This window comes from Lithobates pipiens, unplaced genomic scaffold, assembly GCF_037356315.1.
Source record: "Lithobates pipiens isolate NorthernLeopardFrog02 unplaced genomic scaffold, aLitPip1_a1.2 Scaffold_13, whole genome shotgun sequence".
Taxonomy (NCBI): Eukaryota; Metazoa; Chordata; class Amphibia; order Anura; family Ranidae; genus Lithobates; species Lithobates pipiens.
Genome location: NW_027507718.1, coordinates 130,245,109 through 130,272,595, shown reverse-complemented (window position 1 = coordinate 130,272,595; position 27,487 = coordinate 130,245,109). Strand labels below are relative to the sequence as shown.

Here is a 27,487-nt window from a genome sequence, read left to right as displayed (position 1 = left end):
TAAGATAGCAACCAAAAAGAGCCATGAAGTTGATGTGGATTGTTATCCTGCTCCAGCTGATCAGACCTACCAAGGAAGAGGAGACTGGACCACTCATCAGCGTGATCGTTGACAAGAATCTAGTCTACTGCCTAGAGGGGCCTGTGGCCATTGTAGGGACTGTGAGGAAGCAAGTATATTGGTGGAGTCCCATTGATAATCATCTAGTCTGGGTTAACAGTGTCGCTGGGAATATCAATAACTACCGGGATAGAGTCATCAGTTTTCAGAACGGATCCTTGTTGATTCAAGAGACACTGTTGAGTGATGTCGAGTGGAAATATTCTTTTGTTATCTCCATCCCCTTGCCCAGCAACACACATGCATCCACTCCCAGGAAAAGTCATCTTGCATGTGTCCCTCAAAGACTAACACCCCTGCTCCTACAACTTTGCCCAAAAATACAGCTGCAATCCCCTACTACAAACCAATATCCTTGGAATGCCCATCACTGCAAGAGGGACCACCTAGTGGCCTACCGGCAACATCAATCCCTGGAATTTTGTTCAATAACGTTAGGTTCATTCATGTACCCGTGGTACTTAATTTGTCCCAGTGGAACATGGCTGAATTCAGCTCATGTGCCCGGACAAATGTGTGTCTGTTTTACTCCGCCTTGCTGGTAGATTTGATTGCCTCCCATGCAAGCTGAACTCATTTACAGAACCAAACCTCACTCCCCATAGGGGCATTTTCAGATCCAGAAAGTTAAAGGGCTTGGACTGCATACTTGGGTCCATCCCAGGACTTTTTGGATCTGGCATGTAAATTTGGAACCGATTTGTCAGCGATTCGCAGGCATATCGGAAATTTTGGAACAGAAAGAGGGTCGGCAAGTGCTGAAACCAGTTTTGCAGGGTGTTGAGGGGCTTGCAGAGGAGGAAAGGTTTATGGTTTATAACATGAAAGACATTGCCCAGTTGTTTGAAAAGACACAACAAAAAATAAACAAAATCATAAACATAAATAATCAGAAAGCTAGAGAGGATGGTATTGGCAAAGAGGTATTATGCACTGCGTATGGAAATTTTGTTTTAACCAAGGTCACTAATATCATCCAAGATATCCAAGCAGGTAAAATCCCTAATATATTAAGAGATGCCGACCTTACCCAATGGTATTGTATTTACACTAGTTGGAAGCCTGTATTTGTGGGAGGAGCCCGGGCGCTATTTAGGCCTCCCTCCCTGTCAGGGGCAGCGTCTGTGACTATTTCCGGGTCACAACGTCATTTCCGGTCAGGGACTTCCGGTTTGCGTTCCAGCCGGGCATTGCACTCTGCAAGCACTCAGCCTATCGTGGCTTGGATCAAGCGGTCGGACGGACAGGCGGAGGTAGGTGGAGGTGAAGATGGGGGGCTGCGCTGATGGCTCTGGTGGCACGGAAGGCTCAGATGGCACTGGGCTGTTATGTAATGCTGCAGGCCTCGCCCATTCAGTTCAGGTCATCATTGCACACTGGGTTTGCCCTGTTTCAGCACAGCATCAGGCATTTGCAGCACTGCCATGCCTGTCATCTAGCAGTAGCATGGTATGAGGCGGTGCCCCGGTCTCAATGTGTGGCAGTTGAGCCTGGGCACTGGTATACTGTAAACTTGATGCAAGTTGGATGTCTCACATGTGTTGGGGTTTCTCATTTGGGGATCATTTATGCAGTGCTCGCTTGTACAATTCCGGTGCTCAGTTTATTCATTCGTTGTTCTCCAATCAATCATTTAAGGTCCTGGGATTGGCATACATGTGGTTGGTATTTTTTCCCTTGCACTAAGTTTCCATGTGCCTGTTTTTTTTTTTGTTGTTTTGTTGCTCTTTCCCTCTCTTCTCCCTTCTCTCTCTTCTTCACTTCCCTCTTCGTTAGGCATGGGTAGAGGTGTAGGGGGAGAGAGCAGCTACGTCGCTGTCTGGTGGCCATACCATGGGCGGCCGGCCGTGGGGGGAGGGTCGTTGGGGGGCATGCTTCTGTCCACAGGAGCATTTCAGGGTGCCACAGGGCTATCAGGAGCTTTCAGGGGCGTCTGGGCGCAGGCAGCACAGGCATTCGTGGGCTCGGGGCTGGGGGGGTGTATCTAGGGGTTGTTCGGTCACGATACCCTATTTACTTTTCACGTTTGTTTCTCAGGTTCTGTTCCTAGTACAGGCGTTGTCGGATTCTCAGGGAGCCATGCTTTTGTTCTCTATTATCAGGTGTGTTTCAGGGATGGGGGGGGCGTCAGTTTTGTCAGGGTTTTTTTTTGGTGTTTTCATATTCTCCAGCAGGGTAAGTGATGTGCTTGGTTTTTCTGTCTGTCACATTAACTCATGTTAGGTACATCACCTCGCGAGTGATTCGATCGTCTTGTCTCAGCTTATGTGTTTACGGCAGGTGCGTGTGTTATTTCAGTTACAGGGGTTCTATACATGTTTCAGGTTAGGGTTCATCTCAACTTTAGATCCTTACGGGCCAGGATTCACTTATTTTTCATAGCTCACAGGCTCACGGCCAACATTTCATACATTGTACTTCACTTCCTGCTCGTATTTTCTGTACCCACCACGCTCTGTGGGTATTGTAGCCCTGAGTATTCGTTATTAATTACCTGTCGTAGCGCCACAGATTGCTCGGGCTCACTCATCACACACTTTCAGGTGAGTGGCGCATCAGGTTTCATTCACGCGCTGGTTGTTATATAACTACACCCTTGTTATAGTTAGACATGTGCAAAAGGAAAAAATTTGTTTAGTTTTGTTTTGTTTTAATTAGTTAGTTAATTAATTTCGTTTAGTTATATTCGTTAAATTCGTTAAATTTTGTTTAGTTTTCTGCCGAATTCGAAAAATCGGTCACATTCGAAAATATTTCTACCGAATTCGAAATGATTTCAACATGATTCGAAATTATTTCAACCGCATTCGAAACCATTTCAACTGGATTCGAAAGTATTTTGCGACCCGACTTTAGGGCCATGTATCTCGGGGTCACTTGGTGCTAGAAACCCCACGTTTCTAGCTATAAGTGACCCCGAGATATGTGGCCCCAAATTCGGGTCGTAAAATGTAATTCTCTGCTGCACAAAAGTGCTTGACATTTTGTGACCCGAATTTGGGGCCACGTATCTCGGGGTCACTTGGTGCTAGAAACCCCAAATTTGTATATATTGTAGTGCTAGTTCTAATGTGTTTGCTTACCAAATTTGGTGTTTCTAACTATAAGTGACCTCGAGATATGGGGCCCCAAATTCGGGTCGTAAAATGTCATTCTCTGCTGCAGAAAAGTACTTTCATATTGGCCATATCTGGGGTCGCTTGGTGGCAGGTGACGTGGCAAGTGGACAATCCACAACTTGGTCACATGGCACTCGTGGCAGGTCACATGGCACTCGTGTCAAGTCACGTGGCACTCGTGGCCGGTCACGTGGCACTTGTGTCAGGTCACCTGGCACTCATGTCAGGCCACATGGCACTCGTGTCAAGTCACGTGACACTCGTGGCCGGTCATGTGGCACTCGTCTCAGGCCACGTGGCACTCGTAGCAGGTCACGTGGAACTCGTGGCAGGTGTCGTGCCAAGTGGACAATACACAACTTGTGGCAGGTGACGTGGCAAGTGGACAAATACAATACACATCTTTTGGCAAGTGGACAATGACATACAGCATATGCACTTGCCTTGCGATCGACATCTGTGACTTCTTTAATCGGGCATGCTGACAACTTTATTGATACCATAAATATAAATTAAATAAGATGTGTGTGTTTTTTTTTGCACTGGTACACTGCAAGTATGAAACATTTATGTGACAGATATATATAAGTAAGTATAAGTAACTAACCATCTTCCAAAATGTCTAATTCAAATCGAAAAGATTAGAACAGAATAGAAAAAAAAATAATTTAATAGAATAAAATAGAAAGAATTAACAACCATCTTCTGAAATTCAAATTTGAATAGAATAAATTTGAATTTCAAATAGTATAAATTCAAATTTTTAAATGAATTCATTTTAAATTTGTATAGAAAAGATTATAATAAAATAGAAAATAGACTAGAAAAACGATAGAACAGAACAGAATAGAATATATTATATTTTATTCTGTTCTGTTCTATTGTTTTTCTAGTCTATTCTTTTATATTCTATTAAAATCTTTTCTATTAAAATCGAAATCATTATATACTAAATTCGAATTTCGGAAGATGGTTTTATATATATACAGTGGGGATCGAAAGTTTGGGCACCCCAGGTAAAAATGTGTATTAATGTGCATAACGAAGCCAAGGAAAGATGGAAAAATCTCCAAATGGCATCAAATTACAGATTAGACATTCTTATAATATGTCAAAAAAAGTTAGATTTTATTTCCATCATTTACACTTTCAAAATTACAGAAAACAAAAAAATGTTGTCTGCAAAAGTTTGGGCACCCTGCAGAATTTATAGCATGCACTGCCCCCTTTGCAAAGCTGAGACCTGCCAGTGTCATGGATTGTTCTCAATCATCACCTGGGAAGACCAGGTGATGTCAATCTCAAAGGTTTTAAATGGCCAGACTCATCTGACCTTGCCCCAACAATCAGCACCATGGGTTCTTCTAAGCAGTTGTCTAGAAAACTGAAACTGAAAATAGTTGACGCTCACAAAGTTGGAGAAGGCTATAAGAAGATAGCAAAGCGTTTTCAGATGTCAATATCCTCCGTTCGGAATGTAATTAAGAAATGGCAGTCATCAGGAACAGTGGAAGTTAAAGCAAGATCTGGAAGACCAAGAAAAATATCAGACAGAACAGCTCGCAGGATTGTGAGAAAAGCAAATCAAAACCCACGTTTGACTGCACGATCCCTCCAGAAAGATCTGGCAGACACTGGAGTTGTGGTACACTATTCCACTATAAAGAGATACTTGTACAAATATGGTCTTCATGGAAGAGTCATCAGAAGAAAACCCCTTCTACGTCCTCACCACAAAAATCAGCGTTTGAACTTTGCAAATGAACATATAGACAAGTTCCGAGGCATTTTGGAAACAAGTTCTGTGGACCGATGAGGTTAAAATAGTACTTTTTGGCTGGAATGAGCAAAGGTACGTTTGGTGAAAAAAGGGCACAGAATTTAATGAAAAGAACCTCTGTCCAACTGTTAAGCATGGGGGTGGATCAATCATGCTTTGGGGTTGTATTGCAGCCAGTGGCACAGGGAACATTTCACAAGTAGAAGGAAAAATGGATTCAATAAAATTTCATCAAATTTTGGATGGTAACTTGATGCCATCTGTGAAAAAGCTGAAGTTAAAGAGAGGATGGCTTCTACAAATGGATAATGATCCTAAACACACCTCAAAATCCATGGGGGATTACATCAAGAGGCGTAAACTGAAGGTTTTGCCATGGCCTCAACAATCTCCTGTCCTCAACATTATTGAAAATCTATGGATAGACCTTAAAAGAGCAGTGCGTGACAGACAGCCCAGAAATCTCAAAGAACTGGAACACTTTTGTAAGGAAGAAAGGGCAAAGATACCTCAAACAAGAATTGAAAGACTCTTGGCTGGCTACAAAAAGCGTTTACAAGCTGTGATACTTGCCAAAGGGGGCAGTACAAGATATTAACCCTGCAGGGTGCCTAAACTTCTGCAATTTTGAAAGTGTAAATGATGGAAATAAAATTTAACTTTTTTGATATATAAGAATGTCTAATCTGTAATTTGATGCCATTTGGAGATTTTTCTATCTTTCCTTGGCTTCGTTATGCACATTAATACACATTTTTACCTGGGGTGGCCAAACTTTCGATCCCCACTATATATATATATATATATATATATATATATATATATATATATTTATATTTCCGACATTTGAATTTCGTATAGAATGAATTCAAAATTTGAATAGAAAAGATTAGAATAGAAATAGAGAATAGACTAGAACAATAGAACATAATAGAATATAGATACTATCTATTTCATTTTTTATTTTTTGCAGATTACTATTTGTTTTAATAAGATCTCCTGCAGACTATTAGTATCTATTTCATTTTTTGCAGATCTCTTGCAGACTATTAGCATCTATTTCATTTTTTTTGCACATCTCCTGTAGACTATTTGCATCTATTTCTTTTTTAAGCAGATCTCATGTAGACTGTTAGAATCTATTTCATTTTTCTTTTTTTTGCAGATTACTATTTATTTCCATCAGATCTCCTGCAGTATATTAACATCTATTTAATTTTTTTGCAGATCTCCTGCAGACTATTAGCATCTATTTTATTTATTTTTTTTTGCATTAGAACAGCCATTTCCTTTAGATATAGATGCTAATAGTCTGCAGGTGATCTGCAAAAAAAAAAAAAAAAAAAAAAAGAAGTGAAATGGCTGTTAATAGTCTACAGGAGATCTGCTAAAAAAATAGATGCTAATGGTCTGCAGGAGATCTGGTTAGAAAAAAAAATTGATACTAATAGTCTGCAGGAGATCTGCAAAAAATTTAAATAGATGCTAATAGTCTGCAGGAGCTCTTATGGAAACAAATAGTAATCTGCAAAGGAAATTAAAAATGAAATGGATAGTATCTATATTCTATTCTGTTCTATTGTTTTTCTAGTCTATTCTCTATTTCCATTCTAATCTTTTCTATTCAAATTTGAATTCATTCTATACAAAATTCGAATGTCGGAAAGACATATATATATATATATTATAAAACCACCATCTTCCGAAATTCGAATTTAGTATATAATGATTTTGATTTTAATAGAAAAGATTTTAATAGAATATAAAAGAATAGACTAGAAAAACAGTAGAACAGAACAGAATAAAATATAATTTATTCTATTCTGTTCTGTTCTATAATTTTTCTAGTCTATTTTCTATTTTATTATAATCTTTTCTATCCAAATTTAAAATTTATTAATTTAAAATTTTGAATTCATACTATTCAAAATTCAAATTTATTTTATTTGAAATTTGAATTTCAGAAGATGGTTGTATATTCTTTCTATTTTATTCTATTAAATTATATTTTTTTCTAATCTTTTCTATTTGAATTAGAAATTTTGGAAGATGGTTAGTTACTTACTTATATATATCTGTCACATCAACTTCTCATACTTGCAGTGTACCAGTGCAAAAAAAACACACACATCTTATTTCATTTATATTACTTTTCTGCAGAAGAGAATGACATTTTGCGACCCGACGTTGGGTCCACGTATCTCGGGGCCACTTATAGCTAGGAACCCCAATTTGGTATGCAAACACAGTAGAACTAGCACTAAAACATATCCAAATTTGGGGTTTCTAGCTCCAAGTCACCCCGAGTTACGGGGCCCCAAATTCGGGTCACAAAATGTCAAGCACTTTTCTGCAGCAGAGAATGACATTTTGCGACCCGACTTTGGGGCCCCGTAACTCGGGGTCACTCGGGGTTCCTAGCTATAAGTGGCCCGAGATACATGGCCCCAAATTCGGGTCGCAAAATGTCATTTTTGGAATTTGATTCGAATTTCGTTTGAATTCGTTAGCATTGTAATTCGGATGCATCCGAATGTCCGAATAATGAAAATTCGTCCGAATTTCGATTCGGATCTAAACGGAATGCACATGTCTAGTTATAGTTAGGTTCGTGCAGTCGGGGGGTGGGGGGTCAGTAGGTAGGTAGCTCCTCATGTTTCTTGTGTTTTTCCCCGCAGATTCATCATGTGACATGTTTCAGAGAGTGACGAATTTGCGTTTATTCCTCCATCCGTCACCGGGGGGTCGGTGCTCGGCGGCACCCCTTCTTTGAGGAGCTGGACAGTGCCCAGGCTCACGACAGAGCTATATCGCAGGGGAATTTCTTTTCCGGCCACGGCCAGGAAGGCTGAACTTTTTAGACTGTTGTGCTGTAGCTCGGATCAGCCACCTCCCTGGTAGCAGCATGTCAATTGTTTGACTGTTACTAAATTAACTTTTGGGGGCAAAAAGCAGTCCCTGTTTGTACAACATTTTCGCCCAGGCTCTCCATTGGATCCTGGGTCATCACAAAGTCTGTCGGGGGGTGTGCACTACCTTGATGATTTTCTGGTCGTGGAGGATCCCTGTCGGGCACCTAGGGATCTGCAGTGTCTCAGGAGTTTGTTCACGGAATTAAATGTACCGTTGGCTGTCCACAAAGTGGAAGGTCCCACCTATATTATTATTTTTTTAGGCCTCACGCTGGATTCCAGTCGCATGATTGTGAGTTTGCCCAAGGAGAAGCTGGACAGGATTCGTCTGACTGAAAAAATATAAGGGGGGGATTGCGCTATGGATAGAGACAGTGTATTGATGGTATGAGCTGCCTCTGCCTAATATCACCACCCCGTGGATGGGAATATATTGGATGTGCAAAGAAAAACAGATCTGGCGCTATACCTTTAAAAATTAAATGCAAAATAGAAAATAAAAACGCCAATAACATATCCTCACTATTTAACCTCACATCTCCTGCACAAATCATCTGTATAAACTTTTGGGACTTTGTGGAAACTTTCAGTGCTTCCTTGCACCTGCATATCTGAGGACCTAATGATTGCCTATGAGATGCTTTCACAAATTAATCTTTTATACGCACCTTAGCGTAAGGATTGTATATTGGGTCTGTATACACACAGATACACACGCTTTTCTTTTCTTTTTTTTTTTTTGAGTACTGGTATATAATTTTGCACGGACACAATTTTTATTGATATTTTACTAATCAGCATGTTTCTATGATAGATTTATTTTTTCACACTTCACATATATTCATTTATTTAATTACATTTTTTCAGCAGTAGAAGCATATTAGAGGTGAACCAACAGAAGTATATTTTTCTCTTTTCTCTATTTTCTATTTTGCATTTAATTTTTAAAGGTATAGCGTCAGATCTGTTTTTCTTTGCACATCCAGGATTCGTCTGACTGTCCATGCGTTCGTTCGATCTCCCGTCTGTTCCAAAAGGGAGTTGCAGTCTCTCTTGAGCATGCTCAATCATGCGATGAGAATCATTCCGCAAGACAGGGCATTTGTTTCCAGGTTATATTGGCCATGTGGGATCAGTTTCTGTGGGACTGGAATGGCATTTTGTTGCTCGTGCCCCAGCCTTCCAGCTCTTCACCCAGGGTGTTCTCTGATGCAGCAGCATCAGGGGGGTTTTAAGCCATGTGTGGGGTGGAATGGCTGGCCGGTTGTTGGCCCTGGGAGGTGTTCCAATTGCCCAAATTTGCGCAGATGTCAGCATTATTTGAAATCTACCCAATCGTGGCAGCAGCAGTCACTGGGGCTGGTCTGGGCGGGAAGTTCAGTCATTTTTTTCATGGACAATCTGGCCACGGCCAATATCATCAACAAAGGCAGGTCAGGGTCCCTGGTCATCATAGCCTTCATGCGCAGATTGACTTGGTTGGGTTTGATTGATAGGTTCCATTTTCAGGGGGAATTCATCAGTGGAGATTTTAATAGGGCTGCCGATGCATTGTCACGTTTCAAATTCAATAAATTTTTCTTGCAGCACCCGTAAGCAGAACAGGTGGGCAAGCCAGTCCCTCAGTTTCACCTACTCACCATGGACTGACAAGATTCTGGACTCAGGCGGTCAGTTTGGCCAACGCATCCTTATCCAGAAACTCGTTCAAAGCCTACTCTACAGGGTGGAGGGCGTTTCTTAGGTTTTTGAGGCAGCATCCTACCAGTGGGCCATGGGATATCAAATCTGTCATGGCATTTGCGGCCTATTGCCACAGTGAGTTGGCTTTGTCCGCTGGTACCATCAGGTCTTATCTCGCAGGCATACAGCATTTCAGGTCCATCCAAGACCCTGCTAGTCCGTCTATTTTTGCCGCTCACCCTCTCAAAGCCTTGCTGAGGGGTATTCAGAAATCTCAGGGCCAAGCCCGGGCTTCCAGGCTGCCCATTTCCAGGATGGTTCAGGATATTTCTGATTTACTGTCGGCATCCCCTTTTGGTGTGGGTCCCAGTTTGGTGATCAAAGCAGCAGTATTCTTGAGTTTCTTTGGGTTCCTCAGACCAGGGGAGGTGTCACGGGTCAGCAATCATGCCCCTTTCTTGTTCAAGGGTAGTCGCAGCAGGTTCTCGGATCACTTCGCCCTACAGTTCAACAACAACAAGACCAGGCAGGTGGGTCTGGGTTATGTGGTTAAGTTTTATGCTACCAATAGCAGGTGGTGTCCACTCTAGGTACTTGATTCTCTTGGCGCATTGTTTGCTGTATCTCCCCCAGACAGCCCTTTGTTAACATTTCCCTCCGATCCGCTGTCATCCAAACAGTTCATGGCACATGTTAGGATATTAATCGCCAAGTTAGGGTTGGACCCCAAATTATACACTGGCCATTCGTTCAGAATCGGGGCTGCATCTGCCACGTCCAAACAGGGGGTGCCTCCTTATATCATCAAGCGTATGGGTGCTGGAATTCCTCCTGTTTTAGCAGGTACATCCCCGATCCGCAGGAAGAAGTCAGCAGGGCATTCGCCTCTTTGTTAAATTAATCTCGGTTTGTTCAGCATTATTAAACACTCTATTCACCTACTCATGTGTCTTTTGCCCTCTTTTCAGGTATACCGACCAACAGGCCAAGGCACAATGCAGGTCTTTGTTAGGTTTGCTCTCAGGTGTCGGGGAGGGCTCTCATTACAAATATTAGTGGTGGAATGAATGTACATTCAAGTGCAAACCTTTGCCGGTTTCCACAAATCGAAATATAGGGCCATTTGCTTGCAAGAAGAGCCCGTCACTGTACTGTGACCTAATGTGTTTCCTTCACCATGTCGCTGGCAGTTTTCCATCCACAAGATGACTACTTTAACACGATGGCGTCCATACACTCCCTCAGGTACCCCGAAAACGAAGTGTACAAGGAAAGGTTGCACCTCCCTGAAATGCTCATTCAAGTCCAAGGGCGATGGAAAGCACCACACACTGCCTGCTGCACTGGCAGAGACAATAGGTACTTATGCCGTTGTGATGTGTTTGAAATTGACACTCCAGTCTGTGGTCTAAGCAATGACCCCACATCCCACAGCCAAAGTAGTAAGGGTCCCCCAACTGGAAAGTCCACGCCAACCACCTCAAGAAACCAGTCCAAGTGAGATGGAAGCTAACTGCCCAGTGAAGTTGTCAAAATGGAGAACACCTAGCACAAAGGTCACCTACCACATAGATGGACTGTACTGTGTCATTTCCAATCACCAGACATTTCTCTATGGGGGTCAGTCGTGTCCAATACCCTATCCAAATGTTTCCTTCATTCCACATGAGTACACTATTATTGGGGAAACTGTAGTAACCCCCATACCAGTGTTAACAGAAGACCATATCATTGAGAGTCCCCCTGATGTCCCAGATGCTATAACCTATCTACCCCGTTTTGATATAAAAATTGATACTCTGTCAGTAAACCTTCACAATCTGCTTACAAAGAAGGATATCCATATAATTCAAAATAGTAATGATATGGAGAAAACAGGGAAAAGGTTTAATAAACTTTTACATGATGGGGATTTCAGCTTGGTCACCATTAGGACCTGGGTGGAAATGGGAATAAAAGGTCTTCTCATATTGCAGTGTGGGGTATTGTTATTTTTTTTATGTTTTGTTATTTATGATGGGCATGGTTATATATCTAGGCCGTCTTCTAAGATGGCAGAGGGAGAAACTAAACTCACTAATGGAGATTAGACATAAACAATTACTCACTTGAGTGTGGCGTTGTTTCATCGGTCTCAAGGCCACAAGGGGTCATCTGTTGCCTTATGAGGAGTTTATGAGTAATCTCCATTAGCAACTGGGAATATTTGTATTATAAGTGTATATATAAGTTTAGGATAAGAAATAAAGAATGTTTATAGTAAATGTTAGGTTAACTTGGCTGAATGTGAGCAAATACATGAACAAACTTGGCTTGAGTATGTAAGTAAATTAACACTTCCTTTTGGTTTATAGGTATGCTAAGTGTGTGTTAGGGAGATGCCCTGTTGTTTACCTAACTTGGTATTCAAATGACCAGAAAAAGATACTATTTGAGTGTGTAGTTGGTATGGGGCCAAACTCATTTGCTAGAAGGCTAGAAAGGCTTGTGTATTCTTCTGTGCTAATCAACCATTTATCCATTTCAAAGGGGGTTTGATATGCTTAATATATTTCTTTGATCTGTTCAGGAATGGACAATTTCCCCCGACTATGGCTGTGCATTCAAGAGAAGACTTCCTCGTTAATTATAATGGCTTCAGACTAATTATCACTAACCCATTAACCCAAAAGAGGAGGTGCTATTGAGGGGAAATTAAGTTATAAGGAAATTGAAAGAGATGGAAGAGATACGCTCGGTGGAGCAGAGGGCTAACCAATCAGGGTGGTCCTGTGCAAGTCAATGAGAGATGGTCCTTTATTAGTGGGACTCACAAAAAAATAGATGATAGATGAAAACTGACCAGGGCCCCAGACCATTAAGATAGGTAATTATCAGATCATCTCCCAGCACTTAAAAGTATACCTGCTCGTCATATGTCTTGTTTTGTACTGTGATGAATATAATCTGTATTCTTGTATTTTAACCTAATATTGTACTCCCTTGCTTAAGACTATAGATATTTTCTGTGTATTAGATAGACCTGTAACTTACTGTAATAAATGCTATTATGTTAAAACTTTTCCTCCTGGTTCATAGAATTCTCATTTAACCCATATCATATCTTGTGATTAATAAAGGTTAAGAACATCAAACACTACATTAGCAAAGGGCAAATCAAAAGTCTAACAAGCATTATGGTCGATTTACCTAAAAGAGAAGTATGGACTTTTTTTTTTTTTTCCCTGAGTCATACTTACCTAGGTGGATGCAGCATCAGTCCCACTCCAGTTCTAACATTGAAGAACCAAGCAAATAACATTGCTTGTTTCTCAGGGCTCCCTGAGCAAAAGCTGGTGACTAAGTTGCTGCACTCTGCTCTGCCCCCTCCTCGCTCACGGAAGTTTCAGCCCGCTGTTTGCTGAAAACGGGTCATATGAGTGCAGTTTGTTCTGCACTCCTGTGACCCATTTTCAGCAGACAGCAGGCTGAAGCTTCAGTGAGCGAACTGCACTCCTGTGATCCACAGGAGAAGTACAGCCTTTAAGGCAGTTTAGTACGTAGTGAATGTATTGAAAGCATACTAATCTCAATTATTGAATCGTGGACAAGCAAAAATCAGTTTTTTTCATTCCCTTTGCATAAGGTTGAATATTCATTGCAAAGTGAATTTTCATTTGGATTCACCTCATTAACTTTGCTAAATAAACATGCTCCACACCTTCAATAAATAAACCTTTTGACATATAGCAGTAATGTTAGAGTTTAATGGCTTATTATTCACCTTATGTGAAAAATAAATAAATCTGCATATTATGCAAAATATCTTTTTTTTATATTTGCACTGGAGACTGCAAAACATTGCAGCTGCCATTAGTGTATAATGCACAGGCTCCTGTAAACCCTTCCTCTCAGCTACCTGGTCTCTATGGGGGTACAGGTTTTGGTTGAGCTGGAAGTAAACAATGAACTACAAAAGCATTAACATCTGTGCTGTTCTATAGGCTCTATTGAACCCCCTCAAGGCCTTCTGCCACAGTGGCAGATGGGATTTGTAATCCTTCTATTCACGAAACCATATGGGCCATGCACTGCCTTGGCAAACTAAAAAAAAAAACAATAGAAGCCTGCAGGGAGAAGCACCCCAAGCTTTAGGTAAGAGGAGGACAATTTAACTACTTAAAGACCAGCCGCCGCAGTTTTACTGTGACAGGTTAGCTCTCCTGGGCGAATCGCTGTCATTGTACGTTGGTCACTTTTAAAACCACCTGGATGCAGCTTCTGTTGGGCAGTAAAACGTTCCATTTGTTTCCTTTGATTTTTTAGTCGAAGAATGTCAGGCAGGAGGGCAGGGACAGCACCACCCACACTGCGAATTGCCGCCAGGTCACCGGGAATTCGCCAGCCTAAATCAGTCATCGAAACAATAAATTTTTATGCACACACGCACACACAGGGGTTCTTGGAGACTCAACAAGGAGCAGGGGACTTGATATACTGTACTGTATCCTCTACCATGATAGAGCCAGATACTTCAGCACCTTTAATTTGGGCTCAGGTTTCTGATTAATGAGCGCCACATGTAATAGTACAGCCGAAATAAGAAACGGCTACACGTCACATGGACTCTAAGAAAACTTTATTGGTGGTCAAGGTAGATGCGTTTTACACAACAGAAATGTGCTTTATCATTACAAAGACATTATATAAAAGAAAAATAGAGAACTGAGTGAGCTGCCAACACTTTACTAGACACAAAGTGTATACAAAATAAAAAACAAATAGTCTAGAGCTCAAAAATAAGTGAATGTGAACATTAATTCCGTAGTGAAAAAATATATATAATAAATCAAACATAACATATTAGTCCATCTTGAATAGACCATATAGAATATTGGTGTAAAAGGAAGTCCTTGGATGGTGAACCAAATGAAGTGATAAACCTTAGGAGATACTTGATCATGAAGTGCATACTAGAAAAAGGTAAGGTTGGCATGCTTACCAGACAAGATGGACATACGTACTGTATAGCACGTGGATCAAGCAGGCTTTGTTAAGGAATAAAAAACCTCAAAGGAAATCATCCATACGAGGAAATGATTAGCGGATAGACTACAGTAAGGAACAGGAGACCTCCCCTCAAACGATAAACTCTGTGGTGAACAGCAAGTATATCTCAAATGTGAAGTTATCCCAACACTGTATGGTCTTTTTATTTATAAAAAAAAAAAAAAAAGAGAGGTTCACACTTACAAGAAATTTTATAAAAGCAAGCTTGTCTCATAAAATGTATAGAGTTATTGCCTCTTTGTGAACCAGCACTAAAAGTACATAATATATGACTACATATTGTACAATGTGGATATAATTAAAGCGCTCACAATATTACAAAATAATCAATCGATGAGTGAAAATAAGTAAAAAAAAAGGGCCTTGATAAGGGCGAAACCCGTTGACGTAATTTCCAGTTTTGAGTTCAAACAACGTCACTTCCGGTTGTAAATGGAACGCACGCTGGATGTGTCGGTTCCTATTGCATTTCCTTGCTAATCCATGCGCGATTTCATTTTTTATTCTGTAAGTATCTATTCTAGTTTGAGCAATAAAGCCTCGCCAAACTGTACTTCACCAATAGTCCCCTTCTTGATTTAATTTTTGGTAAAACCATCCACACATGACTGGTACATCTGGGGGAGATCACCATTGGATCCTAGCGTGAACTGCCATCCCTGGCCAGCATTCTAGCCTGAACAACCCCTAGACTGAAAAGCTTGGGGTCCATTCCATTCAACGAGTGGGGACACAGGAGGGGTGTGTGGCGCACCTTGACGTTTGGAGCACAACTGCACTTTTTTGATTGGAGCACATTGTTCACATTTTATATGGACGTTTTTACTTATTTTTACTCAAAGTTTGGTTTGTTGGTGCCTGTAGGTGGCAATAAGGCACCTAAAATCCAAAAATTGTGCCACGCCCCCACAAAGTACTGTATTTATCGGTGTATAACACGCGTCGGCATATAACACGTGCCCCAAGTTTAGGAGGGAAGTTTAAGGAAGAAAAATTACATTTTAAATGCCCATCAATGCAGCCTTGCACAGCGTCAATCTGCAGCCTTCCCCAGTGTCCATCTGCAGCCTTTCCCAGTGTCCATCTGCAGCCTTGCCCAAAATTGCAGCATGTTTGATCTTTTAATTTAGCGCCACCGCAATGTTCGGCTCCTCTCCGCTGTCTCTGAGGGCAAGAGGAGCGCTGCCGACATAGACCGAGCCGAACATACTGTGTACTCGCCTACACTCACAGTCACGCCTCCATCCCACCCCTTGGCCCAGCTCCTATGATGGACACAACACAGGTCCAATGGCAGGTCATAAAGGCTAGGAGGCGGGACTGGGCCTGACTGCGAGCAGAGCCAAGTACACAGTACACTCGGCTCGGTCAATGTCAGCGGCGCTCCTCTTGCCCTCACAGACAGCGGGATCGGCGTATGACACACACCCACAATTTTCCCCTGATTATAAGGGGAAAAAAGTGCATGTTATATTATTATTATATAAATACAGTATATGGAATTTATAACGTTTGGAAAGATGAACTTTAAAGGCACCTATATAGATTTTTAAACAAAATTAATTTATTAGTATACATATATACTGAGTGAGCGGGAGGGGGGGTATTATACCTTTTGGGGGGGTCTTGCTGTCTGGTACTTACAGCACAAGTGAGGTTAGATATATTCTTTACATACATTAAATGTATTTTTTGCAGGAACTTGTTTTTATTTTATAATTGTAAGTTGTCTTGTATGGTATATCGTTACTAAAATATCTTTCTATAGAGACATTTTCAAGCTCCTGAAGAATGGTTATAGTCACAAAACATGTACAGCAGAACTGTTTTTAATCTATAAGTGGAAAAGTGGAACCCCAGCTAATAGGATACCCTCATATGGACGCATCTTCAGTATTGTCACACAAGAAATTATATCTAGTCCTTATTTCTTAATCGTACATCACGGGACACAGCGCCCTAGTAATTACAACATGGTTATAGGCCACCTTCAGGTGATGGACACTGGCACACCCAAGACAGGAAGTCCCCCTCCCTATATAACCCCTCCCATTACAGGTAGTACCTTAGTTTTTTCGCCAGTGTCTAAGGTGTTGGTCACAGTAAAGAAGTTCTAAAGAAAAAGCTATGCTAGGATCCTCACTGGATCAAGGAGCTATGCACCGGATCCATTCAAAGTACCTTAAAGAGGTAAAAGATTGGTACCCGGGCCTCGTGAAAGAAGACACAAGGTTTTGTCAGTAATGCTTCTCCCTGGAGAGCTAGACCCTGATAAACTTTTTCTTCCTCCTAAAAAGTTCTCTTTACTTTATTCTATGGAGGAAAAATTCCCCAAGAAGTGGAGGGTGCCAGCAGTTGACGTGGCTATTTCTTGCGTGAATAAGAACCTAACTTGTCCAGTGGACAATGTCCAGGTTTTTAGGGACCCAGTGGATCAAAAAAACTGGAATCTTTGCTTAAATCCTCCTTTGCTATGGCCAGTGCGGTGGCTCAAGGACCAAGTGAAGCAGGTCATAAGGTATGTGCCTGCTCAACAGCCCTGGGACCTGGCTGACCTACCCCAGGGCCTTATGCTTTGCGGTTTATGCAAGTAAAGACTCTATTCATCAGGCATCTCGTCTTGCTCTCTTGCTAGTGCAGATGCCTGTGGCTAAAGCACTGGTCAGCTGAATCACCATGCAAAAATCTGTTAACTAGTTTCCCTTTTCATGGGGAAAGGTTGTTTGGAGAGGATTTTGATAAATACATCCAACAAATTTCAAGTGGTAAAAGTACTCTTTTACCGGTGAAAAAGGCGACTAAACATCCTTCCTTTAAACGTTCATCCTCTCCAGGTTCAGGAACAACTGCCTCCAGGCAGTCGTGACAGCCTCTGCCATCAGGTTTTCCAGGTAAACCTCAAGAGCAAGCCCAGGGGCCAAAAAAATCGTGGGTCAAAAGCCTACAAAGCAGAGTCCCAAGGCCTCCCTTTGAAGGGGCGCCCCCGCTCGATCGGGTGGGGGGGAGGCTTCTGCAGTTCTCAGAGACTTGGCAGGAAGAGATCCCTGTGCTACAAACTGGAGTTTCGGGAGTTTAAATCATCCCTTTTTCTAAGGTCAAGCGTGCCCAAAGACCTAACAAAAAGGAGATCTTTGTTTCTGGCACTGGACCGCTTGCTGTTTCAGGGGGTAATCATAGAGATTCCCACGGGGGATCAGGGTATGGGTTTTTATTTCTAATCTCTTCACGGTGCCAAACCCAAATGGGGATGTCAGACCCATACTGAATCTCAAGGACCTAAACCAGTTCTTAAATCCATTAATATAAATGGTCCAGTGCAAAATACAAAAGTCCACACGTATTGATCATATATGACAACAGAAGAGCATGTAGAGCGGGAGCACCACGTGGAAAGGCCGCTAATTGCTTGTATGTGACACTCCTTCCACCAGTAGAAATAAACTCTTACCAGCTCGGATGGACCTCTGAATGTTCAGATGGTCAAATGCGTGTGTTCACACTCTCGGTGTGCAGGGGTCTTTATTTCCACATGCGAATAGAATAGTAGTCCGAATCCTTAAATCACATGCAGCCGACTCCGGAAAAGAACTCCAATGGATTCACTCCAGATATAAGTAGGTAGGTTTATGTGAACAAAAAATCCAGGAGCAAAAAAAAAAAAAAAGAAAAACGTACAAAAAAACGATCTAAGTGTAGCAATAAATAGATCGCTTTATTAAAATATTCATTTAAAAATTAAAGAGAATTAAAAAGTTTTTTTATAGCACAAACAAAATATAAAAAAATCCTTCAATTTCAAAGTCCACAGTTTTGTCAATGAATTGCTGAATAACAGTAAATTGCTGTCAATACTGCTTTACACCACAAGATGCCAGTAGTGGGCAATAAGGCTATCGAAACTAAAGCTGAGCCATTTACAGCACCAAATACACTAAGAATGAAAAAAATGTGTAAAGCAAAAAACAACACAGAGTGGACGGCGGGTGACGTCCGCAATAAGCTCCTCCCCCGTACGTACGTTACGTCCTATCAGGACTTCGTCAGCGGTGGGTGGTCTACTCTATAATGGGGGAAGAGTTTCTGGTGCCAGTGGACATCAGGGATGCATATCTACATGTACCCATTTTCCCCCGATCACCAAAAGTTCCTACAATTCGTGGTAGAGAGTCATCATGTTCAATTTGTGGCCCTACTCTTTGCATTGGCTGCCGCACCTTGGGTATTCACAAAGGTGCTAGCCCCACTCCTTGCAAGGCTAAGGACCTGGGGTATAAAGGTGATGGCATATCTAGACGATCTGCTGTTAGTAGATCAGTCAGTGGCTCGCTTAAATCTGAGCGTGTCCACCACGATCAAGTATCTGGAACTCTTAGGGTAGATCCTCAACTTCAAGAAATCAGCCGTACAGCCAGTAAGAAAGCAGGAGTACCTGGGCCTGGTCATAGACACATGCCAGAGAAAGGTGTTTTTGCCCCAAAGATCACTGCTATAAAGGAGCTGGTCCAGATGATCAAGGCAAAGAAGAATCCTTCCATTCGCCTATGCATGAGATTATTGTGGAAGATGGTGGCTTCATTCAAAGCAGTCCCCTATGCCCAATTCCATTCAAGACTGTTGCAAAACAAGATCTTGTCGGCTTAGAACAAGAAAATCCAAGCCTTGGACTTAACTATCTGTATGACCCCTGAAGTTTGTTAGAACCTCATTTGGTGGTTGGTAACCAAGAATCTGCAGAAGGGAAAATCCTTCATGTTGGTTACTTTGAAGGTTGTGATGACGGATGCCAGTTTGTCAGGCTGGGGAGCAGTCCTAGGAGGAGGCTATGGTCTAAGGGAAGTGGTCCAAGGTTGAGAAGACCTTCCCCATCAACATCCTAGAGATCGGGGCAGCACATCTCGTTACCGCCTACAGTGTACACCAATCATACTGATTGCCCCCCCCCCAATAAAGTGGACCTGTCACCACCCCTCATAGTACCTGTCAATCACAGTCCATCAGAGTACCTGTCACAGTCCATCAGAGTACCCGAGTACCTGTCCCAGCCCATCAGAGTACCCGAGTACCTGTCCCAGCCCATCAGAGTACCCGAGTACCTATCACGGCCCATCAGAGTACCCGAGTACCTGTCCCGGCCCATCAGAGTATCCGAGTACCTGTCCCGGCACATCAGAGTACCCGAGTACCTGTCCCGGCCCATCAGAGTACCCGAGTACTTGTCCCGGCACATCAGAGTACCCGAATACCTGTCCCGGCACATCAGAGTACCCGAGTACCTGTCACGGCACATCAGAGTACCCGAGTACCTGTCCCGGCCCATCAGAGTACCCGAGTACCTGTCACGGCCCATTAAGGTACCCGAGTACCTGTCACGGTCCATCAGGGTACCCGAGTACCTGTCACAGTCCATCAGGGTACCCGAGCACCTGTCACGGTCCATCAGGGTACCCAAGTACCTGTCACAGTCCATTAGAGTACCGAGTACCTGTCACAGTCCATTAAAGTACCGACTACCTGTCACGGTTCATCTGAGTGCCCGAGTACCTGCCACGGTTCATCTGAGTACCCGAGTACCTGTTCCAGCCCATCTGAGTACCCGAGTACCTGTCACAGCCCATCTGAGTACCCGAGTACCTGTCACAGTCCATATGAGTACCTGTCACCGCCCTTCAGAGTACCCAAATACCAGTCACCAAGCCATCAGAGTACCCGAGTACCTGTCACCAGGCCATCAGAGTACCAGAGTACCTATCTCCAGCCCATCAGAGTACCCGAGTACCTATTTGCAGCCCATGTCTCATAGAATATACGTTGGGGTGTCTGCTTTCCAAAATGGGGTAATTTTGTGGGTAATTTCACTGTCCTGGTGCTCCAGGACCTTCAAAAGTGTGATAGGTAGGAATGAAATTAGATGTGTCATTTATGCTCCTAGAATGCCTGAACGTACTACTTCAATGTTCAGCCTCTCTATGTGGCCAGGCTGTGTAAAAGTCCTACACATGTGGTATCGCCATACTCGGGAGGAGTAGCAGAATGTATTTTGGGGTGTCATTTTTGCTATATACATGCTATGTGTTAGAAATATCTTATAAATTGACAATTTTGTGTAAAAAAAATGCGTTTTAATTTTTTTTCCACATATTCCAAAAACTTCTGGAAAAAAATTAACCATTCAAAAGACTCATTATTCCTCACAGATTATACGTTGGGGTGTTTTCTTTCCAAAATGGGGTCATTTTATGGGAAATTCCATTGTCCTGGTACTCCAGGGCCTTCAAAAGTGTAATAGGTGGTTGAGAAATGAGATGCGTCATTTTTGCTCGTAGAACGTATGAAGGTACTACTTCAATGTTGGTGCTCTGTATGTGGCCAGGCTGTGTAAAAGTCTCACACATGTAGTATCACCGTACTCGGGAAGAGTAGCAGAATGTATTTTGGGGTGTAATTTGTTGTATGCATATGCTGCGTGTGAGAAATAACCTGATAATATGACAATTTTGTAAAAAAAAAATAATAATAAAAAAAAAAAATCTTAATTTTGCAAAGAATTGTGGGAAAAAATGACAACTTAAAAAAACTCATCATGCTACTTACTTAATACCTTGGAATGTCTACTTTGTAAAAAGGGGTCATTTGGGGGGTATTTGTACTTTCCTGACTTGTTAGTGTCTCAAGAAATGAGATACACCTGATGTACTGAAGGCCTGATTAGAAGTGATCAATTCTCAGTGATTGGCACCACAGTTTGTAGACTCTATAACTTTCACAAAGACCAAATAATATATACTAATGTGGGTTATTTTTACCAAAGATATGTAGCAGTATAAATTTTGGCCAAAATTTATGAAGAAAAATTACTAATTAGCAAAAATTTATGACAGAAACAAAGAAAAAGGCATTTTTTTCACAAAATTTACGTTTTATTTTATTTATAGCACAAAAAATAAAAAACCCACTAGTGATTAAATACCACTAAAAGAAAGCTCTATTTGTGTGGAAAAAAGGACGCAAGTTTCATATGGATACAGTGTTGGATGACTGAGTAATTGTCATTCAAACTGTGAGAGCGCTGAAAGCTGAAAATTGGTCTGGTCAGGAAGGGGGTGTAACTGCACTGTATTGAGGTGGTTAATACCCCTTTCTATGGATACATCACCATCCAGTTATTACAGCCACAGACTATACCCCTAAGGATTACTCTATCTGGAGCACCAGATAAACGCTGACTATATTGCTTACAGAGATCGTAAAGATGGCAGTAGGAGACTCATGGTCTCTTCCACTGCATCCAGACCTGCTTTCAAAGGGACCAGTATTCCATTCTACCTTACGAATGCTAAATTTAATGGTTTGGCTATTGAAGCCCATATTCTAAGAAATCAAGGGCTTTCAGGTTCAGTGATTTCTACCCTGATTAATGCTAGGAAGCCAGCCTCCAGAATCATTTATTATCAAATCTGAAAATCTTATGTCTCTTGGTCTGAATCCAAGAGATGGCATCCCCAGAAGTATGCCATAGGTAGGATTCTTGCCTTTCTACAGCTAGGGGTAGAAATTAAACTGGCATTGAGTACTCTCAAGGGTCAAATTTCGGCCTTGTCAGTGTTCTTTCAAAGACCGCTTGCATCACATTCTCTAATCCGGGCCTTTATACAAGGGGTAATGCGTTAGATCCCCTTTGTGTCCATGGGATTTGAATCTAGTCTTATCAGTGTTACAAAATCAGCCTTTTGAACCGATACATCATATTCCATTGATCCTTTTGACAAGTAAATTGTTTTTTCTGGTAGCTATCTCTTCGGCTAGAAGAGTATGAGAGTTGGCTGCCTTTTCTTGTAAGGAGCCATATTTGTTTGTTCATAAAGACAGGGTGGTGACCTCACCAGTCCTTTCTACCTCAGGTGGTATCAGGATTTCATCTGAATCAAGATGTTATCCTACCTTCTTTTTTTCCAGAACCTAGTTCTGCGCAGGAGAAATCTTTGCACTCACTTAATGTAATGAGAGCAGTCAGAGTCTATCCGAAAGCGACAGCTCAGATACAGAAAACTGATGTTTTGTTTGTGTTACCAGAAGGTCCCAGCTAGGGGCAAGCAGCATCGAAGTCTGCTATTTGTAAGTGGATTTGGCAAGTTATTATCCAGGCTTATGGTTTGAAAAGAAAGGATCCACCCTTTCAAGTTAGAGCGCACTCTACCGGGGCCGCAAGCGCTTCCTGGGCAGTGCATCACCGAGCATCCATGAGTCAGATCTGCAAGGCTGCAACTTGGTCTTCGGTCCATACATTCACCAAATTCTATCAGGTGGATATAAAAAAAGGCATTAGGACGCCGCCTTCAGGCGCAGTGTTCTGCGGGCAGCAGTATAGATCCTTATGTCTGCTGTCAGCCTGTTTTTTTTCTGTGTCTCCCTCCCCTCAGATGGCATTGCTTTGGGACATCCCATGTAGTAATTACTATTGCTCTGTGTTCTGTGATATACGATTAAGAAACTAAGATTTTTATAACAGCTTAACTGTAAAATCCTTTTCTTGGAGTACATCACTCTCAATATACATGCCTTTAAAGTCCATCTTTCCAAACATTGCAAATTCCATATATTTTCACACATCAATTGATTGTTTTGTAATATTGTGAGTGCTGTGATTATATCCACCTTATATTTGTCAAGTGCAAAGCACTTTGTGTACAGCAGCTACAACCACTAGTATCACTTATTTTTATTCACTTCTACTGTGAGTATATACATATAGATTTGATATATTTTTTCACATATTGTACCATGTGATAACTGAATATATGTAAAGTCGCACAAGGCCAAAATTATCACACTCACAGGTGGGTGGTAAAAGCTAGGGAAAATATATCAGCCCTATAGGGTGGTAAATATACCAGTTACCTATGTCCACCCTGCACATGTATGAAACTATTTGTGGCCGAAGATCTTATATCTGATGATAGGGAAAATAAAATCCCATCAACCCTATAAAAGTTGCATATGATGACATATTAAGCCATGTAGCAACCTTGGACATGTATACAATCACACATGGCCAAAAGTATCACGCCCATAGGTGGGCAGTAAAAGTTGGGGAAAATATACCAAAACCCCCATAGACCCTAGGGTGGTAAATGTACCAGTTGCCTACATCCACCCTGGACATGTATGAAACCATATGAAGCCAAAAATCTCACATCCACAAATGGGCAGTCAAAGTTGAGGAAAATTTAATAAAAGTCCATCAACCCTTTAAATATTGCATGTGATAACATATTAAGCCATGTGGCAACCCTGGACATGTATAAAATCACACATGGCCAGAAGTGTCACATCCCTGAGTGGGTGGTAACATTTTTGGAAAAATACTAGAGTCCCATAAACCCTATAGGGTGGTAATATAACAGCCCAGTGTTCACAGAAAAGAGTCAGAGTACTCCAAAGATAGGCATGGAGGCACTTGTGGCTTCAAGTTCTTATTGGCAGGAGACTATATAGAGATTTATATAAGCATCTTAGAACTGCTGGGACTTGTAGTTCTGTATTGGTTGTGGGCTTCTATCTGGACAATGGGATTGTTGGTTGTTGAGTTGATTGTTGAGTTTGATTGTTGTGATTGTTGCCAGAACCTCAGACCTACCTAGACCTAGAATCATTTTGTTAGCAACTTAGAGCTATTATTAAAGACCTGGTTTAAATTTAAGGTAAAAGTCCACAACAAGGCAAAATCATTTAAATTAAAACATTGTAATTAAAATTTTATTTTAATTAAAACAGTAAATCGGAATAACTGGTATTTTGAAATCTACTAGAAAGCATAGTGATTGTGTGGACACAACAATATGAATACTATGTTGGCAATTTTCTTAAATGTGAACTCCTGGATAAAGAAATATTGTCTAAATACAAGAGGCATTTTATTTCTTACTTGATTCCTGGGTCTTCCTTGTGTATTTGTTCCAGGTCTGTGGAGTTCTCCTCATGTACAGCACTTTATCTCTGTGCTTGCTGTAATAAAGACCTGTGCTGCTCTCTCCTTGTGTAGAGTGACTGGTATTCACCACTATAATGTGCTGCAAGCAGAATGTAGTAGGTGGACCTTCTATGTTCCACCCACAGCTCTGCTCTCTGCATTTGATGTGCAGAAAGGTGATGATATTTTGTAAGGTAACATCTAGGTCTGCAAAGGCATTTTTTGCACATAAGGGAAATATTATATCCTTTATATCCTTTCTGGCTATTGACTAACATATTCACATGAAAGCATTTGTCAAAAAACAAAATAGTCAAGAGCTGCAATCAGAACAATTGTTGGATGTGAGTCATGATCTAGTGCAGTATTGCAGTCCTTATAGCAGAGACATGCAATTAGCGGACCTTCAACTTTCGCAAAACTACAAGTCCCATCATGCCTCTGCCTCTCTGTGTCATGTTTGTGGCTGTTAGAGTTTTGCTATGCCTCATGGGACTTGTAGTTCTGCAACAGCTGGAGGTCAGCTAATTGCATAGCTCTGCCTTATAGCATGAAGTCCAGGTGTGCTTTTTAGGTTTCGGACTGGGTTCACACTATTGCGAATTGGATGTGGGTTCTCTGCATCCAATTCACAATAGTAGGAGATTTTGACTGGCTCTCTATGCGGCTTCGGTGCAAATTTGCACAGGGGTCCTGTTCATCTTTTGGTCAGTTTGGACCTGAAACGGTGAACGGGAATGCACTGGACCCCTGCTGTGAGCCACAAGTGAAGATAGTGTGAAACCAGTCTAAAAAAAGCTAAAACAAACAAGTCCACTGGTTTCATAGTGGGACTGGCACTTCATAGTGGGATATCACCCAGAAGGACATTCGGAGGCATTGGAGCTCAGGTATGCCCATGCTGAGACTGTCACCACTGCTCTTGGAGCTAATTCCAACCAGCTGTGTGGTGGAGTGAGCAAATAGCCTGGACAAGGGTGGACTGCACGCTGGAACACAGCACTCGCCTTTAACAATGTTGCCCCCCCCCCCCCCCCCAGGCAGATCCGTCCATCGGATCGTGTGCCAGCTCAGCCATTCAAACAAAGGGAAACAGGCAGTGGAGCCATGCGGCTTCATTGCCCATTTCCTACTGCACATGCGCGAGTCACGTGGTGCTCTGTGAATTGCCGGAAGACACACACAGGTCCCAGAAGACAGTGCGCCTCCATTTCCCAGAAGACAACGTGAGGAGACCGAGAATGAGAAGAGTGCCGCAGTATAGGAAGTGTCAGATTAGGACGACTGCCTAGCAACAGGCGTTTCTGTCAAGTAAAAACATTTTTTTTTCAAATGTTTAACATATTTTTAAGTGCCTGTTTATGTAATTATTATTTTTTTTTTAGGGTGGACCTCCATCCTGGAACAAGTTTTTGTGCCTGTTGAGACTTGGGAGCATGATACTTGTCTGTGCTGTGAGACAATGCCTGTGTGGCAAGCCTCTTTAACCACTTGCTGAACGCCTCACGACGATATACACCGGCAGAATGGCACAGGCAGGCAGAGTAACAGGGCAGGCCCAGGCTATACATATAGTTTTAAGGTTTATGAGAAAAGAGATAGTCACGTAGAGCCGCCGAACTGCCCAGATTACATAGGGAGCGCTGGTAAGATTGTGTGGGACTTGGTGTCACCCTTATTTGGAAAGGGGTACCACTTGTATGTGGACAATTATTACACGAACATGCCACTTTTTAGTCACTTGTTTGATCATCAGATTGGTGCATGTGGCACCGTGAAATCTAATTGCTGGGGCTTACCCCAGAGGCTTGTAGATTCCCTTCTTAGGCTGGGGGTAATAATGTAATAATTTGCTCGCTGTGAAGTGGAGAAATAATAAGAATGTTTTTGTTCTGTCCTCCATGCAGACATGATGGTCCAAATTCCTATGGTGACAGGTGTTGTGGAGAAACCCCTCTGTGTCCACGAATATAACATATATAAATATATAAAATATGGGAGGGGTGGACCTCAACGACCAGTTGTTGGCACCGTAAGGCCAGATGCTGGTACAAAAAAAGTGTCTGTATACTTATTTCAATTGACTTTGCTGAACGCTCATGTGCTATACAGAGCTTCAGGACCGACTGGATCCTTCCGTAAATTCCAGGAAGCGATCGTCAGAGCCCTTCTGTTTCCAGAAGGTGCTCCACCTCACTTTCTCAATCCAAATGCAGTAAGCCAGCTGCTAGAGAGGCATTTTCCATATGTCCTCCCAAGTACCCTTCCCTAATGAGCCCCCCAAAGAAGGTGTCGTGTCTGTAGCAAGCGCGGATAGAGGCATGACACCCGCTATTATTGTCCCTCCTGTCCTGACAATCCTGATCTTTGAATTGGTGAATGTTTTGAACACTACAATACACTAGTGGAGTTTTAGCATAGGGTACAGCACTGCACAGAGTCACAGACTAGGACACACTTTTACAGGGTTTCCCAAGATGCCATCGCATTTTGAGAGACCCGAACCATTAGCCCTTGTACACACAGTCGGAGATTCTGACGGAATGTGTCCTATCGGGCCATTTTGACGGATAATCCGACTGTGTGTGGTCTCCATCGGACTGTTTCCGTTGGAGTATCTGATGGACCAAGTATTACAACTTGTCCGTAAATTTTTCCGACAAAATGCTCCGATCGGACATACTCCGATCATGTGTAGCCTACTCCGATGGACAAAGTGCCATGCATGCTCAGATCAAATTCCTAGACTAAAAGTCATTGGCTACTAGCCTGAACGTAGTCCTGTCGTAATGAAATAACGTCATCACGTTATGTACAATCGGATTTTCCGAAAAACTTTGTCTGACCGTGTGTATGC

At 42.0% G+C, this 27,487-nt stretch overlaps 1 protein-coding gene across 2 annotated transcripts in view; it reads right to left on the bottom strand.

Annotated features, from left to right (window-relative positions):
* Nucleotides 1-27,487, bottom strand: part of LOC143974320 (acetylgalactosaminyl-O-glycosyl-glycoprotein beta-1,3-N-acetylglucosaminyltransferase-like) — a 311,622-nt gene that overhangs the window by 73,829 nt on the left and 210,306 nt on the right. The window contains exon 1 of one of the 2 annotated variants that reach the window (XM_077475568.1): nt 24,586-24,714. The exons of the other annotated variant lie outside the window; for it this stretch is intronic. The gene's annotated coding sequence lies outside the window, so the exon portion shown is untranslated. Of the gene's footprint in view, nt 1-24,585; nt 24,715-27,487 lie in introns of those variants that run through there. 2 annotated transcript variants of the gene reach the window in all.